Source organism: Hippopotamus amphibius, chromosome 5, assembly GCF_030028045.1.
Source record: "Hippopotamus amphibius kiboko isolate mHipAmp2 chromosome 5, mHipAmp2.hap2, whole genome shotgun sequence".
Classification (NCBI taxonomy): domain Eukaryota; kingdom Metazoa; phylum Chordata; class Mammalia; order Artiodactyla; family Hippopotamidae; genus Hippopotamus; species Hippopotamus amphibius.
In genome coordinates, this window is record NC_080190.1 from 165,733,608 (window position 1) to 165,750,740 (window position 17,133).

The 17,133-nt window shown below is 39.6% G+C and overlaps 1 protein-coding gene across 6 annotated transcripts in view; it reads right to left on the reverse strand.

Moving 5' to 3' along the window:
* The window catches only part of DNAAF11 (dynein axonemal assembly factor 11), an 80,438-nt gene that overhangs the window by 16,880 nt on the left and 46,425 nt on the right, over positions 1-17,133 (reverse strand). The gene's annotated exons all lie outside the window — the stretch shown is intronic.

A 17,133-nucleotide genomic window follows, 5' to 3' on the forward strand; every position in this document is an offset into this window, starting at 1 on the left:
GGGCTCTGCGCAGAATAAAATGAACTGATTTATGTTTCTTAAATGTCATTTTGGCTTCTGCATGGAGAAATAATCAAAGGATGGAAAGAACAGAAGTAGGGAAACAGGGAGAGGGCATCTGAGGTGGCCTGGTTGGGAGATGACACTGGCTTGGACAGGAGTGAAGGGGGAAGTGGTGACAAGTGACTGGATCCAGGGTACGTTCAAGCAGTAGTGCCAACAAGATGCAGGTCGTGAGGGCTAGGGGTATGCCAAGGATGCCTCCTAATCTCTGACTTGGCCAACGGGGAGATGGTAGTGCCATTTTCTGAGACAGGAAAGGCTGTTGGGGGGAAAAGATCTGCGGAAGGAAATCATGGGTTCACTTAACCATTTTATTTTGTAAAAATAAATTTATTTATTTAATTAATTTGTTTATTGGCTGCGTGGGGTCTTTGTTGCTATGTAGGGGCTTTCTCTAGTTGTGGCTCGCGGGCTCTTGAGGCAGGCTCAGTGGTTGTGGCGCATGGGTTTAGTTGCTCCACAGCATGTGGGATCTTCCTAGACCAGGCGTCGAACCCGTGTCCCCCTGCATCAGCAGGCAGATTCTTAACCACTGAGCCACCAGGGAAGTCCCTCACTTGTCCATTTTAAATGAGTCATGCTGATTACAAATTCGTTTGCTAGTTGGCAGCTGCATGTAAAGTGTCTGATTCTGAAGCCTGTACAGTTTGCTAATACTTACATTTTTAACTTTCCAAGTGATGCATATTTTTTATTTCCTTTGTGGTTTAACAGCATTTTAGGACAGTATTTTGAATTTCCCAATTTTATTTGTTGGTTTACCCTATTTTATACACAACTTCATTTCTACTGACTTGTGATTAAATGTAATTTCTATGATTTTTTCATTTGGAAATGAAAATGAATTTTTTCATAGGGTTTTATCGATCATGAGCTTTTTAAGTGATCTTCATTATATTATTCAAATAACAAATCATCTTACTTTTTGTTGATCATATGTATCAAAGACAAAAATTGGTCATTCATCTTTCAGTAGGGCTGATTCTGTTGATTTTCCTTTTTTATATAAGAATTTATAAGTAAAGGTACAGTCTAATAACTATAAGGCAGTTGGATCTTTATTTTATATTATTTTTTGTTACTACAGAATAATTCTTGTTCCATTAAATGCTTTTGTGCTTTAAATTTTATCATATCTGATGTTAATTTTGTCACAATTACTCTAATTTTGCTTGCATTCAGCTAATATAGCTTTAGTCATTATACATTTCCTGTGTCTTTTAGATTCTTGTAAAGTGTATAGCATAACTGATTTTACATCCATTACTTTCCTACAGATTTTCTTTTTATGTTTCCTTCCTCATGTTTTTCGATTCCATGTAACTGTACTGACTTTTGTTTGCATTTATTTTCTGTAAGGCTTTATAATTTACATATTTTTATTTAATTCTACTCAATTTCCCTAAAAATACTTAAATATAAACATAAATAATGCATAATGCATAGATTTGGGGGCTGTAAAATAGAAAGGATTTGTAAGTTTGTTCTCCCCACTTACACTTTTCCTATTTCCATGTTTTAGTCTAAGTTGTATAAATCACAGTTTTCATTTTGTATCACCTTCGCTACTTCTTCCAAGCAAAATAATAACGTTTTGAACCTTTTAAAAATCTTATTCAAAATAAAGCTATTTCTATATGATTATAGACTTTTAGACTAATACTTTAGAAAGATGACAGTGTCTCAGTAGCAGAGGACTCATGAGTGAGGGATGTAACAGGGACTGGGGAATGAGAAGCCTGCATTAGGTCTTCAGTTCAAGGTGACACAGCAGGAAGATATCATAGCCTCAGTTCTAACTCTGCAAGAGGATATCCCTGGGGTGTCTAATTCAGTACACATCTTCCTTTTTCTTTGCATTTGCATAGGTGTCTAGCACACAGTAGGTACTCATTAAAATGAGCAGCTTTTTACATCATTCGTCAGTCCTTCCATTTTTAAGCATGTGTTCAGTTGGCGATAGATACACCACTTTCATTTGATTCTTTTCTTACGTCACTAGATACTCCTTTTCCCTGGATGCCCTCTGCCCCTGGATGCTTCTTTGCTGGTCCTTTCTCCTACCCAGACCTCTGAAAGTTGGCATGTCCGGTCATTCGGTCCTGGGACCTCCCTTCTCTTCTCCATTTATACTTATTCCCTATGTGATCTCATGACTTTAAATAACGTCTCTAGAGCTCCATCACCTACTACTCGCCAAATAGGTAATTGGGAACAGCAGTCACAGTGAAGAAAATTTGGGAAGATGGACTACATATTTTAAAGACATTTTGAAAGTAATGCGATCGTGAGCAATTACTGTCCACTGATCCCTTAGAGGACTGGGGCGGGGAGGGTGGCGGGGACTCGAGGAGGGGGGAGTCAAGGAAGGGAGGGAATACGGGGATATGTGTATAAAAACAGATGATTGAACTTGATGTACCCCCCCCAAAAAAAATGTATGGAATATCTGAATGAACAAATGAATGAATGAATGAATGGCAACAGATCAGAACTAAGAGCAAAGACCCCGGCGATGCTTATTCCTGCCTATTCTGTCTACAAATGGGGAAGAGACTGGAGTCCCACGGGCTGCAGCTTCATGTATGCTGGGTCCTGTCGGTGCTGGGTCCAACTAGGGGAGGAGAGATGCAGGGTACCATGGAAGATCCCAGCAGTTACGACTGTGACAGTAGTCTCTGCGTTAGTGACATAATTTCAAGTTTAAGCAGAAGAATGAGAAGCTACTTAACAAGTGTCTCAGCCTGTCTGGAACCGGGACTTAGAAACTGGGGCAAGGGCAGGTCTGGGTTTGCTGCAGTGACGGTCAGGGGCTTCAACAAGGAGGAGACAGGAGGAAGGCCCTATCATTTATTTTTCTCTTCCACAGTAATTTGCACAGTGCTTTACTCATACTGAGGGCTGAATAAATCTTTGAGAAATTGAATGTTTTAATTGGTTAATGAGTAATTCATTAATTGTCTAAAGCTTTTCACAATTTTGCAGAAAGTTTTCCATTTCCGAGTCCTACCGCCTTATTCCCGTGTTGCGGCAAGCCGAAAGTGCTAAATAACTCCCTCATCTGATATTAGTGGCTGCCATGTTATTGACCTATGCTTGTGGCGTGTTTCTCCTTCACCACCATTTCGCTTAAGCACACACAGTTAACGTCTTCACCCATGCCTCATAAGCAATTTCTAAAAATGTCTCCGCTTTTTTTTTCTTCATAAAACGTCCAAACTGTCTAAGCCCATTAGACAGCAACCTGCCTTGATGGAAGCCAACGATCTGATTTGGAGGGTGGCAGGGCTGGGTCAGTTGCTGGGTGAACAGTACCCCTCAATGAGGCCCCACCCCACAACTAAAATAGACTATTGTCTACCAATACTTATGTCAACTTTAAAGGAATTGGGGCACTTGCAAATCGTCCACCTTCTTACATAGTTCTGGTACTCATATTTATTAATTATTCATGATACTGGTGTTGAACACTTAAGTATGCAAAGTTCAGATTCCTGGAAAGGAATATTATTAAAGCTTCAGAGTCAATAAGACTTTTTAAATTTTCCTTTGGCATTAGAGGAAGTTAGTATTTATACTCAGATTTACTGTTGACATCTTACAACTTCGTGATGTGTTAACTGTGTTCTGACTGACTTTACTAAGAAAGGCACATAATTCACTGAGTCTGTTAAAAAATAAAAAGGTTACTTTAAAGAAAACAAGCTCTTTTTTTCTCTTTAAAAACGGTAATTAATCCACAATTAGAAAATATATATTACCATTGGCACATTATTTAAAAATCTTTCAACAGATTAAAAATACCTGTATAAGTCAAACATTTTTGAAGTATATTCTATCTCAAAAAAAGACATAATTGGCAGCAAAGAAATTTTAAATTTTTGAAAAATTGATCAGAGAAATAAGAAGGATAAGAATACTGGCTTTCATTCCAAAGATACCCAAATTGTCTGAGGAAAAATTTTGAAGGTGCAATTACTGGCATTTATATGTAAAACCAATATTGACAGCTGCACAAGACAGTTTCATGGCTTTGAAATAAAAGGAGAACAAATCTAACTATCAAAGGTTCCTTCCAAATTCTTTCATATACTCGTAAAGTGCAGTCTCATCTGACAGTTCCCCACAGAGGATCATACACACACGGCCTAAAATGGAAAATGGTATTTGTTAGGTTAGGACAGACATCAAGAATGGTAAAGATATTTTAAAAGAAAAGAAAATATCCTTTTATAATCTTATCCTCCGTTTACACGAAAACTTTCATGATTATTCTTGCTTGTCCCAGGCCAGCAATAGCTCAGAAGTGCTGGTGAGTTTACATCACCCCATTCCCCCCTAGCAGGGAACAGCCACCAACCAAATATTCTCGGGGGCTGTCACTACTACCCCAGTTCCATCACCCCGTAGGTAGAGTTATTCTGCACTGTATCCTAGAGCTTTCCCATTGGGATTGCTGGCACCTTCTCTCGGCTGCCTTTCCTTCCCTACTCCCTGACCCGCACGCCCTTACTTCCCAAATAAACCTCTGTCCTCATATCCCTGTGGAGGCTCCCGCTTCTGGGAGGCCGCAAATTTAAAAAGGGTTTTAACAGTTCAAATGTGAGTCTGTGTCTCACAATGTAATCTCTACGGTAACCGTGGGATTCTCAAGTCTCCCTCAAGGAGGAAGAACAGGAATGCGGTATAACCAGATTTCAGAACACTGGCCAGGTTTCTGCTGGGATCCCACCCATGCTCTGTGAGCACCTCGCTTAATTTTCACGGTGGGCTGCGTACTTATTTGAAAAAAAAAAATCTATTATCTATCTCTCTATCTCTTTCTATCCATCTATGTATCTAACTATCTAACTACCTACCAACCTACCTGCCTACCTACCTGTAATTTGAATCCATGGATGATGTTAACTTCTAGAATCCTGGGTTTTGCCAGGCATGTGTAAATGGAACTCACTACCTTCACTCAAGTTCAAAGCCCAGTTTCAGAGCCATTTCGATAGCCATTTAGACAGGCTGTGAGACTTTCTGAGGCCTGGCTGGCTTCTCACCCACCTTCCTCCTGGGTTACAGCCCTTCAGAGTCACATCCCAAAGTGGGGGAGGCTTACTAGACTCCCCATTCACGCTAGGCTCTGGACTTTGACTTTTTTCTTCTCACCCCTGTGCGGTCACTGAAAGCATGGTTTATCCTCACGGCCATTCTTTCGGGATCAGTGGACAGTAATTGCTCACGATCGCATTACTTTCAAAATGTCTTTAAAATATGTAGTCCATCTTCCCAAATTTTCTTCACTGTGACTGCTGTTCCCAATTACCTATTTGGCGAGTAGTAGGTGATGGAGCTCTAGAGACGTTATTTAAAGTCATGAGATCACATAGGGAATAAGTATAAATGGAGAAGAGAAGGGAGGTCCCAGGACCGAATGACCGGACATGCCAACTTTCAGAGGTCTGGGTAGGAGAAAGGACCAGCAAAGAAGCATCCAGGGGCAGAGGGCATCCAGGGAAAAGGAGTATCTAGTGACATAAGAAAAGAATCAAATGAAAGTGGTGTATCTATCGCCAACTGAACACATGCTTAAAAATGGAAGGACTGACGAATGATGTAAAAAGCTGCTGGAAGGTCAGCAAAGAAGACGATGGGGGATGACTGCTGGATTTGGTCATGCAGAGAGGACTGGAGACCTCAAAAAGAGATGTTTCCGTGGATGCAGGGTTTGGAGAAGAGGTGAATGCCTATTTGGAGTTGGTTTTAGAGATTATGAGAAAAAAATTGGAACAGAAAATATAGATGCCTGCTTTAAGAGTTCTGCTGTGAGGCAGGTCAGGGCGGTAAGTAAAGGGGAATGTTTACTCTGTACTGTTTTTTGAAGACGGGAGATGTTACAGCATGTTTTCTAATATGAGATGTGTAGGGAGAAAATTCAGTGAAGAAGTAGAAGAGAGAACTGTCAGAGGGGGAAACATGGTCTTTCAAAGGCAAGTGAAAACAGGAGCCAACACACATCTGGAGAATGTGGATAGATCATAGACTCTTTGTTCACAGAGTCAGGACGGCCAAGGAGGCCGAGTGAGGAGAGAGAAGATGGTGAGATTATGTGGAGATCATCTTATGATGCTTCTATTTTTCCAGTGTTGGAAGTTTTAGGAATGAACTGAGGATGAGAAATAATGTTCTAAAAGAGTAGAAGTATGAACGGAACAGGAGAACCTAGCAAGATGACCAGGAGGCCCTCACTGTAGACCCTCTTGAAATTAACATTCAGAGAAGAAAAGTAAGTTTATGTTGGGTACATCAGAAGCATATTTGAGTAGAGAGAAAGTACTGAGAAATATGTGTCCAAATAATAAGGGAAAGGGAGTCTGACATTGTGTTTTTTAGAATCACGGTCTGTAATATTGACCTTAATACGTGACCTTCATCTCCTGTGCTCGATACAGCAGAATCTAGCAAGAGGTTCACCCACTGAAATTGTGAATATATTTTTGCTATTCAGTTCAGATGGCACCTTCTTTATCTCAGTTAATTATCCTGAAAGAACACCCAAAGGAAATCACGGAGCATATTCTTGGAGTGCTCCTGGAATTTGTCAACTGAGAATCCAGACGGGAGTTTAATTGAATGATGATGCAAGCTTCTCCATGCAGGCAACATTTCAGTTAAATCTTGTTAAGCCGGCCTGTGATGAGACCATGTGGCAAACCCCTCCAGGCTGATGATGATACGACGGTGTGTGGACATATCACTCAGTCTGACCACACATTTTAGAAAATATATCGAAGGCCAAGGATAAGTTCTCAGAAGATGTGATAGGGAATGATTCCACTCAGGATAGTAACTAAAACCATGCATACAGTACCTATAAAGAAACTTTAGAATACAGGTAGCAGCTTTAGAGAGAAAACTACAAAGCAAAATTTCTGAGGGACATACAATAATAGTAATAAAAGGAAAATACATTACTGTAGAGCAGTTTTGATTATGTAAATCTATCAATTCATTCGTATAACTGTATAAATTCAATGCAATCTCAATGATAAAACTATTTATTAATAGGAATTAATATTAATTAACTTGACAATTTGAGTACTAGTAATGGATAATATTAATTCACAGTAACATGGATGCAGTGCATATTATGTCCCAAGTGCTGGACTAGGTGCTTTACATATTAATTTATATAATCCTCAAAACAACCTGTTGAGGTGTGAATGATCACTGATATCATTTTACGGACGAGGAGTCTGAGGCACAGCACAGAGGGATTAATAATTTGCTTAGGTCACGCCGCTGCTGAGCAGAAGTATCAGGATTTAACCCAGGTTCTCTGGCTCCAGAGACCATTTCCTAATCATCTCTCTTCACTGTCTACAAATGAGAAAAGCGATAAAAATTCAAATGCCATTTCTGGAGGCAGAATTTGATAACATTATTTGAAAGTTAACCTGGAATAATACACATGGAAAAATAATGAGGAAATGGTTGAGGAGGGAGGAGAGTAATTAGGGGAGATTCGTGTTCTAAATATTAAAATAAGATGCATTTAAAGGACTTCCCTGGTGGCTCGGTGGTTAAGAATCTGCCTGCCAAGGGTTTGATCCCTGATCCGGGAAGGTCCCACATGCTGCGGAGCAACTAAGCCCGTGTACCACACCTACTGAGCTCATTGCTGCAACTACTGAAGCCCGTGTGCCTAGAGCCCATGCTCCACAAGAGAAGCCACCACAATGAGAAGCCCACGCACTGCAACAAAGAATAGCCCCCGCTCACCACAGCTAGAGAAAGCCCTTGCAGAGCAATGAAGACCCAACACAGCCAAAAATAAATAAATAAATAAATAAAGTAAATAAATAAATCTTTAAAAAAAAGATGCATTTACTGTATTCACTTGTTCAACAAAAATTTATTGAACACCTACTCTTTGCCAGGCTCTATTCTAGGTGCCAGTGACACAGTAGTAATAAGGACAGACAAAAGTCCCTATTCTCATGAAGCTTAAATTTTTGTTGAGGGAGACAGACAATGACATAAACAATTAAATACATGGACTGTCCAGTGGTGATACATTCTATGAAGAAAAATACAGCAGGAACAGAGGACAGAGAATACTGTGGTAGGGAAGGGGAAGCTTTTTAAATAAGGGGATCAGGAAAGATCCATGGTAAAATAACACTTGAAAAAAAAAACCTGAAAGAAGAGAGAGAGCAAACCATGAGGATATCTGGGGGAAGGGCATTCCAGCAGAGGGAACAGAAAGTGCAAAGGCCCTGGGGTAGGGGGATGCTTGTCATATTTGTGAAATAGCAAGGATGCCAAGGTGGCAGGAAGGATCAGAGGGTAAAGTGGTAGAACATAATGTCAGAGGGATAATGGCAGGAAGAGGTTATCAGGGGATTTTGCTTTTAACTTTGAATGACTAGAAGACATGACTTGGTCTGATTTACATACACTATAAAATGATCATTTCGCTGCTGTGCTGAAAAAAGGATTAATAACTCTTCTCCAAAGAAGAATAGTGAGTTTCTGGTAGGCAGATGACACCCATGGATCCATGTTTCTTGACTGGATATATCTAATGTAATGAAAGGCTATAGGCACTGGAGACTGAGATGCTACACCGATCCCCAAAGCTAAGACTAATGAATAAAACAGTGCTGGAAGCTAAAAAGAAATGCCGCTAACCAGTGGAGCAGGATTGAGAAAAACCTCGTGAAATACAGAATGTTTCCTACTCCTCTATTACCTGGGCAGTTGACCTTCTATTCCCTAAGGTCGCTTTCTGAGAAAGCCAGAGTACCTTTGCATCCACTGCCCCACTTCTAGCCAAGACATCAACCCTTGAAATCATGGTGGAGGAGATGGCCTTCTGGGAGATGTGGTACCCACAAATTAAGTTATAAAGATGGCAGATGGAGACAGGAATTTTGTAGGGGGTGGTAGGGATTGTGACATCTGTGCATTGTACCAACCCACAGATTACAGACTCGGTGGCAGATGTTGGAGAGTATCTGGTATTGTAGAGGTAGCACGAGATGAAAGCCCCTGGGATGTGGAGCTGAGCTGGGAGAACCCACTAGCTGGTCAGCAACAGAATATTTAGCCATGACCCCTGTAACAGTGAATAGACTTGATGAAACCTGCCTGTTTATCGGTACCCGGTCTATATAGATTCAGTTTCATCTTGGGGTAGGAAAGGGAAAAACATCCATTTCACATCTGTGACAAAACGCTGAATGAAGTGTCTAATAAGAAATATTTGAGCATTTTGTAGATTCCATTACAAATTTTATGTCCTTGAAAAATGTATATAAAGATCATTGAGTTTCCACGAATAAACACAATATAATCATCACAGCACAGACATAAACAGATGTTAGCTCTTCACAAGTATTCTTTACAAATACCACCACAAAGAAGGAACAACCAAACAGCAAATTTGATCTTCTTTTCATTAATTTAGAGTATCCAAGTAATATAAACTACTGAGGACTATTTCAGATATTTCTTGAAGTACTAAATTATCGCTTCATATACTGACAACACTGTTCTATGAACGAATCAGATACACCTAAGTGTCTACCAGACTTTTATGCTTTAAAACTCTAAGGAGATGCCTCAGTCATTGTAAGGCAGGTCAGACTTTGACACTTTTACAGTTTAGAACACACAAAATGACTCAGTGGATCAAACTTCAGTACTTCAACTATCTCAATCAATAGGAATTATGAGATGTTAATTTTTAGTAATATGTATTTTCAATAGTAAGCATAAGTGAAGTTGGAATTTTTAACTTTTGATGATTTTTTTAAGAAAAAGTTTTTGTTCTTTGAGCTTTACAGTCCTTGCAAATACCTAACTCATGAATCAAAAACAATTAATTCTGGGCAAGAAATTATTCTCCAAAGGTTGATTTTACTGACTACCTTTTAGGAGGAATAATGACAGAGGTATAGAAAAGAGATGATAAAAGGAAATAAATTAATAGTTAATTTAATAACAATTTAAAAGGAATAATGATACGGATAGCTTTACATCAATGTTACTTTAACACAGTAGTTTAAATCTTAAAAAGTATATACCTCAAAGGGGAAAAATGTTACTCATAGTTTATTATTGAGAAAAAAAAGAATCCTCTGATTCTATATAAATTATTTCATCTTCAACTAAGTACTTCTAATGCTTAGCATAAAAAGCACTTTATGCTTTTTCTCTAATAAGCCATTTTTTATACTTTTTGTGTGTATTTAGCATGAAAAATTTACACAGATATATAAAGACAAAGAGGAAAATGGAAATAGAATGGTGTATTTATTTAAGCAGGGACAGCAGAGGCCTTCTGGTCAATTGCCTGGCACCCTGTAAAAGGTACACAAATCATACATCTTCATTTTCCTTTTGGGAAGTGGCAGTTACCATTTAATCTTTGGCTTTTCAGTTAGAATGGAAATTTCACAAAAAAAAAGAGAAGAAAAGAAAGAAGAATGCTGATCACAGTGTCATTCATATGTCTCTGTTGAAACACTGAGGTAATTGAGTTATCTCTTAGATTTCCCTATAGGATATTCTAATTAGCATTGAAGCATTTCCTTAATTTGCTGTACTCAACAGGACAATGCGATTGGTACAGTTGTGTTTGCTGTTTTATTGCTTGACAACAAATTGTATTTGCTGTTTTATTGCCTCAGAGTAAAAATACATAATTGATTACTCACAACCAATCTCTTACAAAACTGGCTTTGGGAAAATGAGGGATTATTAAATCATTATAGAAACCTTATTGGTTAATCAATACTCTCTGTATTGGTTAATCAAACTCTCTGTGCCCCCCAGACTCCTTTTCTTCCTCAAAAGGAGAACCCCATGTTGACTGGTTTATCTACTCTTCCCCTTTGAAACCTGAGTGACTGGGGCAAAGCAGACCCCACCCTCAGCTCATGGGATGAGGTAAGAGTAACCAAACATAAAATAATAGGAAGAAGAAAGGACTACCATCTCTTTGGTCAGAGATTGGTTCCACTGTCCAGGGTTAAGCTCATCAAGTTTTGTTGGACTCTTCAGCTAAATTAGCTGGATCAGCCCAAAGGAGCTTTTCTTCCATGGTGATGGGAGAGATCCTCTCTCCGAGTCTTTCTCTGATTCTCTATCTTTGTGCGAGGTAAGAACAAGAAAGCAAGTCACCCCAGTTGCTGCTAGGGCTCCTGCTGGGAAGGAAGCTGGTCTGAGTTCAAAGCTAACATATCAGAAAGGGCCTGGCCCTCCCCTGCCTGGGCCTTCCCAACCTTCTATATCTTGTTATAAGAGTTGAAACACTTCTTTATGGTTAAAGCCAGTTCTGTTTGGGGTTTCTGCAGTTTGCAGCACAAACCACCCTAACTCATTCATAGCGTCTATACTGAGGAACCAGAATACTCCATAGAGACAAATGACTTTTTTTGAGTTTAATTTCCTTAAATTCTTTCAGGGTTGTTATCTCTCCATATTAAGCCTGTTCAGGCTTCTAAACAGCTTCTGTCTCAGACATTCAGCTCTGAGATCAGAGGTAAGGACTCTGAAAGGCAGCAGAAGGAATGCTACCAGTCTTCAGAAGTCAGCCATATCAAAAGTACACATATATGTTTGTTCTCTGTCTGTGAGTCTGTTCCCGGGTTGCAGGTAGATTCATTTGTGTTTGTTTTTAGATTCTATATGTAAGTGATATCATAGAGTATTTGTCTTTCTCTATCTGACTTACTAAGCATAAGAGGGAGGGGGAGGCACAAATTAGGAGGATGTGATTAACAGATACAAATTACTATCCATAAAATAGGAAAGCAACAGGGATTTACTATAAAGCACAGAGAATTATATTCAATATCTTGTAATAACCTATAATGGAATGTAATCTGCAAAAAAAAAAAAAAACCTGAATTACTTTGCTATATACCTGAAACTGGTGCAATGTTGTAAATCAACTATACACCTCAATAAAAAAAAATACTGAAAAAAAAATACATATGTAATACTTCTTCTCCCAAATAAAAGATAAAAAAAGAGTTTCAGGGCTTCCCAGGTAGTGCAGTGGTTAAGAATCTGCCTGCCAATGCAGGGGACACGGGTTTGATCCCTGGGCCAGGAAGATCCCATATGCTGCAGAGCAACTAAGCCCATGAGCCACAACTACTGAGCTTGTGTGCCACAACTACTGAAGCCTGCATGCCTAAAGCTCTTGTGCTCTGCAACGAGAAGCCAACACAATGAGAAGCCCACGCACCTCAATGAAGAGTAGCCCCCACTCACCGCAGCTAGAGAAAGCCTGCATGAAGCAACAAAGACCCAATGCAGCCAATAAATAGATAAATAACTTTATATACACACAAAAAATGAGTTTTAGTTAAAATACTATCTAGTCCAGAGAGAATCAAGATGACAGAGTAGGAGGACATGAGCTCACTCCCTCTTGCAAGAGCACCGGAATTACAACTAACTGCTGAACAATCATCGGCAGAAAGACACTGGAACGCACCAAAAAAGACACCCCACACCCAGAGACAAAGGAGAAGCCACAATGAGACAGTAGGAGGGGCGCAATCACGTTACAATCAAATCCCATAAATGCTGGGTGGGTGACTCACAAGCTGGAGAACAGTTATACCACAGAAGTCCACCCACTAAAGTGAGGGTTCTGAGGCCCACATCAGGCTTCCTAACCTGGGGGTCCAGCAGCGGGAGGAGGAATCCCCAGAGAATCAGACATTGAAAGCCAGTGGGATTTGATTGCAGGACCTCCACAGGACTGGGGGAAACAGAGACTCTACTCTTGGAGGGCACACAAAAAAGCATGCTCACCAGGACCCAGGGAGAAGGAGCAGTGACACCATAGGAGACTGAACCAGACCAACCTGCTGGTGTTGGAGGGTTGCCTGCAAAGGTTGGGGGCAGCTGTAGCTCACCAAGAAGACAGGGGCACTGGCGGCAGGGTTTCTGGGAAGTGCTCATTGGCATGAGCCCTCCCAGAGTCTGCCATTAGCCCCATCAAAGAGCCTTGGGCTCCAATGCTGGGTAGCCTCAGGCCAAACAACCAACAAGATGGGAACACAGCCCCACCCACTGGCAGAGAAGCAGATTAAAGTTTTACTGAGCTTCGCCCACCCAGCCCAACCCACCATCAGTCCCTCCCATCAGGAAGCACACACCAGCCTCCTAGACAGCTTCCTCCACAAGAGGGCAGACAGCAGTATCAAGCAGTATCAGCAGTATTTCGTCTTGTGGAACTGAAAACCACAGCCACAGAAAGGTAGAGAAAATGAAAAGGCAAAAGACTTTGTACCAGATGAAGGGACAAGATAAAACACCAGAAAAACAACTAAAAGAAGAGGACATAGGCACCCTTACAGAAAAAGAATTCAGAATAATGATGGTGAAGATGATCCAGGACTTTGAAAGAAGACTGGATGCAAAGATTGAAAAGTTGCAAGAAAAGTTTACCAAAGACCTAGAAGAATTAAAGAACAAACAAACAGAGACATGCAACACAATAACTGAAACAAAAAATACACTAGAAGGAACCAACAGCAGATTAACTGAGGCAGAAGGGCGAATAAGTGACCTGGAAGACAGAATGGTGATAATCACTGTTGCGGAAAAGAATAAAGAAAAAAGAATGAAAAGAACTGAAGACAGCCTAAGAGACCTCTGGGACAACGTTAAATGCACCAGCATTCGCATTATAGGTGTCCCAGAAGGAGAAGAGAGAGAAAGGACCCGAGAAAATCTTGGAAGAGATTCTATTTGAAAACTTCCCTAACATGGGAAAGGAAATAACTACCCAAGTCCAGGAAGCGCAGAGAGTCTCAGGCAGGATAAACCCAAGAAGAAACGTGCCAAGACATATAGTAGTCAAATGGACAAAAATTAAAGACAGAGAAATGTTATTAAAAGCAGCAAGGGAAAAATGACAAATAACATACAAGGGAACTCCCATAAGGTTAACAGCTGATTTCTCAGCAGAAACTCTGCAAGCCAGACGGGAGTGGCATGATATATTTCAAGTGATGTAAGGGAAGAACCTACAACCAAGAATACTCTACCCAGCAAGGATCTCATTCAGATTCGATGGAGAAATCAAAAGCTTTACAGACAAGCAATAGCTAAGAGAATTCAACACCACCAAACCAGCCCTACAACAAATGTTAAAGGAACTTCTCTAAGCAGGAAACATAAAAGAAAATGACCTACAAAAACAAAACAATTAAGAAAATGGTAATAGGAACATACATATCGAAAATTACCTTGAATGTAAATGGCCTAAATGCACCAACCTAAAGACACAGACTGGCTGAATGGATACAAAAACAAGACCCATGTTTATGCTGTCTATAAGAGACCCACTTCAGACCTAGGGACACATACAGAAGGAAAGTGAGGGGATGGAAAAAGATATTCCATGCAAATGGAAATCAAGAGAAAGCTGGAGTAGTGATACTCATATCAGATAAAATAGACTTTAAAATAAAAAATGTTACAAGAGACAAGAAAGGGCACTACATAAAGATCAAGGGATCCACCCAAGAAGAGGAGATAACAATTATATATGTACCCAATATAGGAGCACCTCAATACATAAGGCAAGTGCTAACAACTATGAAAGAGGAAATCGACAGTAACACAATTATAGTGGGGGACTTTAACACCCACTTACACCAATGGACAGATCATCCACACAGAAAATGAATAAGGAAACACAAGCTTTAAATGACACAATAAATCAGCTTGATTTAATAGATATCTATAGGACACTACATCCCAAAACAGCAGATTACATGTGCACATGGAACATTCTCCAGGAGAGATCACAATCTGGGTCATAAATCAAGCCTTGGTAAATTCAAGAAAATTGAAATTGTATCAAGTATCTTTTCCGACCACAACGCTATGAGATTAGAAATCAATTACTGGAAAAAATCTGTAAAATACACAAACACACGGAGGCTAAACAATATGCTACTAAATAACCAAGAGATCACTGAAGAAATCAAAGAGGAACTCAAAAAATACCTAGAGACAAATGACAATGAAAACACAACGATCTAAAACCTATGGGATGCAGCAAAGGCAGTTCTAAGAGGGAAGCTTATGGCAATACAATCCTACCTCAAGAAACAAGAAAAATCCCAAATAAACAATCTAACCTTATACCTAAAGAAACTAGAGAATGAAGAGCAAACAAAACCCACAGTTAGTAGACGGAGAGAAATCATAAAGATCAGAGCAGAAATAAATGAAATAGAAACTAAGAAAACAATAGCAAAAATCAATAAAACTAAAAGCTGAGTTCATCAGTACCGTTTTTAGAAGTGGTACTGATGAACTCAGTGACAAGAACAAGGAAGCAGATACAGAGAATGGACCGGAGAACTCGAGGTTTGGGAGGGGGCGGGGGGTGAAGGGGAAGCTGAGATGAAGCAAGAGAGTAGCACAGACATATATATACTACCAACTGTAAAATAGACAGTCAGTGGGAAGTTGTTGTATAACAAAGGGAGTCCAACTCGAGGATGGAAGATGCCTTAGAGGACTGGGACGGGGAGGGTGGGGGGGACTCAAGGTGGGGGGAGTCAAGGAAGGGAGGTAATACGGGGATACGTGTATAAAAACAGTTGATTGAACTTGGTGTACCCCCAAAAAATAATAAAAAAAATAATAAAATAAAAGAAAAACAAAAAAAACCTAAAAGCTGGTTCTTTGAGAAGATAAATAAAATTGATAAACCTCTAGCAAGACTCATCAATAAAAAGGGGGAGAAGACTCAAGTCAATAAAATTAGAAAGGAAACAGGAGAACTTACAATGGACACCACAGAAATAAAAAGCACCATAAGAGACTACTACAAGCAACTATATGCCAATAAAATGGACAACCTGGATGAAATGGACAGATTCTTAGAAAGGTATAAACTTCCAAGACGGAATCAGGAAGACATAGAAAATATGAACAAACTAATCACAAGTAATGAAATTGAAACTGTGATTAAAAATCTCCCAACAAACAAAAGTCCAAAACCAGATGGATTCACAGATGAATTCTGTCAAACATTTAGAGAAGAGCTAACACCCATCCTTCTCAAGCTCTTCCAAAACACTGCAGAGGAAGGAACAATCCCAAACTCATTTTATGAGGCCACCATCACCCTGATACCAAAACCAGACAAAGATACTACAAAAAAAGAAAATTACAGACCAATATCACTGATGAATTTAGATGCAAAAATCCTCAACAAAATACTAGCCAAGAGAATCCAACAACACATTAAAAGGATCATACACCATGATCAAGTGGGGTTTATCTCTGGAATGCAAGCATTCTTCAATATATGCAAATCAACCAATGTGATACACCATGTTAACAAATTGAAAGATAAAAACCACATGATCATCTCAATAGATGCAGAAAAAGCTTTTGACAAAATTCAACACCCATTTATGACAAAAACTCTCCAGAAGGTGGGCATAGAGGGAACCTACCTCAACATAATAAAGGCCACATATGACAAACCCACAGTAAACATCATTCTCAATGGTGAAAAACTGGAATCATTCCCTCTAAGATCAGGAACAAGACAAGGATGTCCACTCTCGCCACTCCTATTCAACATCGTTTTGGAAGTCCTTGCCACAGCAATCAGAGGAGAAAAGGAAATAAAAGGAATCCAAATTGGAAAAGAAGAAGTAAAACTGTCACTGTTTGCAGATGACATGAAAGTATACATAGATAATCCTAAAGATGCCACCAGAAAACTACTTGAGCTCATCAATGAATTTGGTAAAGTTGCAGGATACAAAATTAACACACAGAAATCTGTTGCATTTCTATACACTAACAATGAAAGATCAGAAAGAGAAATTAAGGAAACAATCCTATTCACCATTGCAACAAAAAGAATAAAATACCTAGGAATTTCTCATTCATGCTACAAGTCCAATGTTAGTGTAGTGGGGTGGGAGGGTAGGGGTCTACTCCTTGTATGTCATGGACTCTGGCTCACAGGGGTTCCATGATGCTGCCATGATCCTTGAGGTGGGAAAAAAAGAAAGT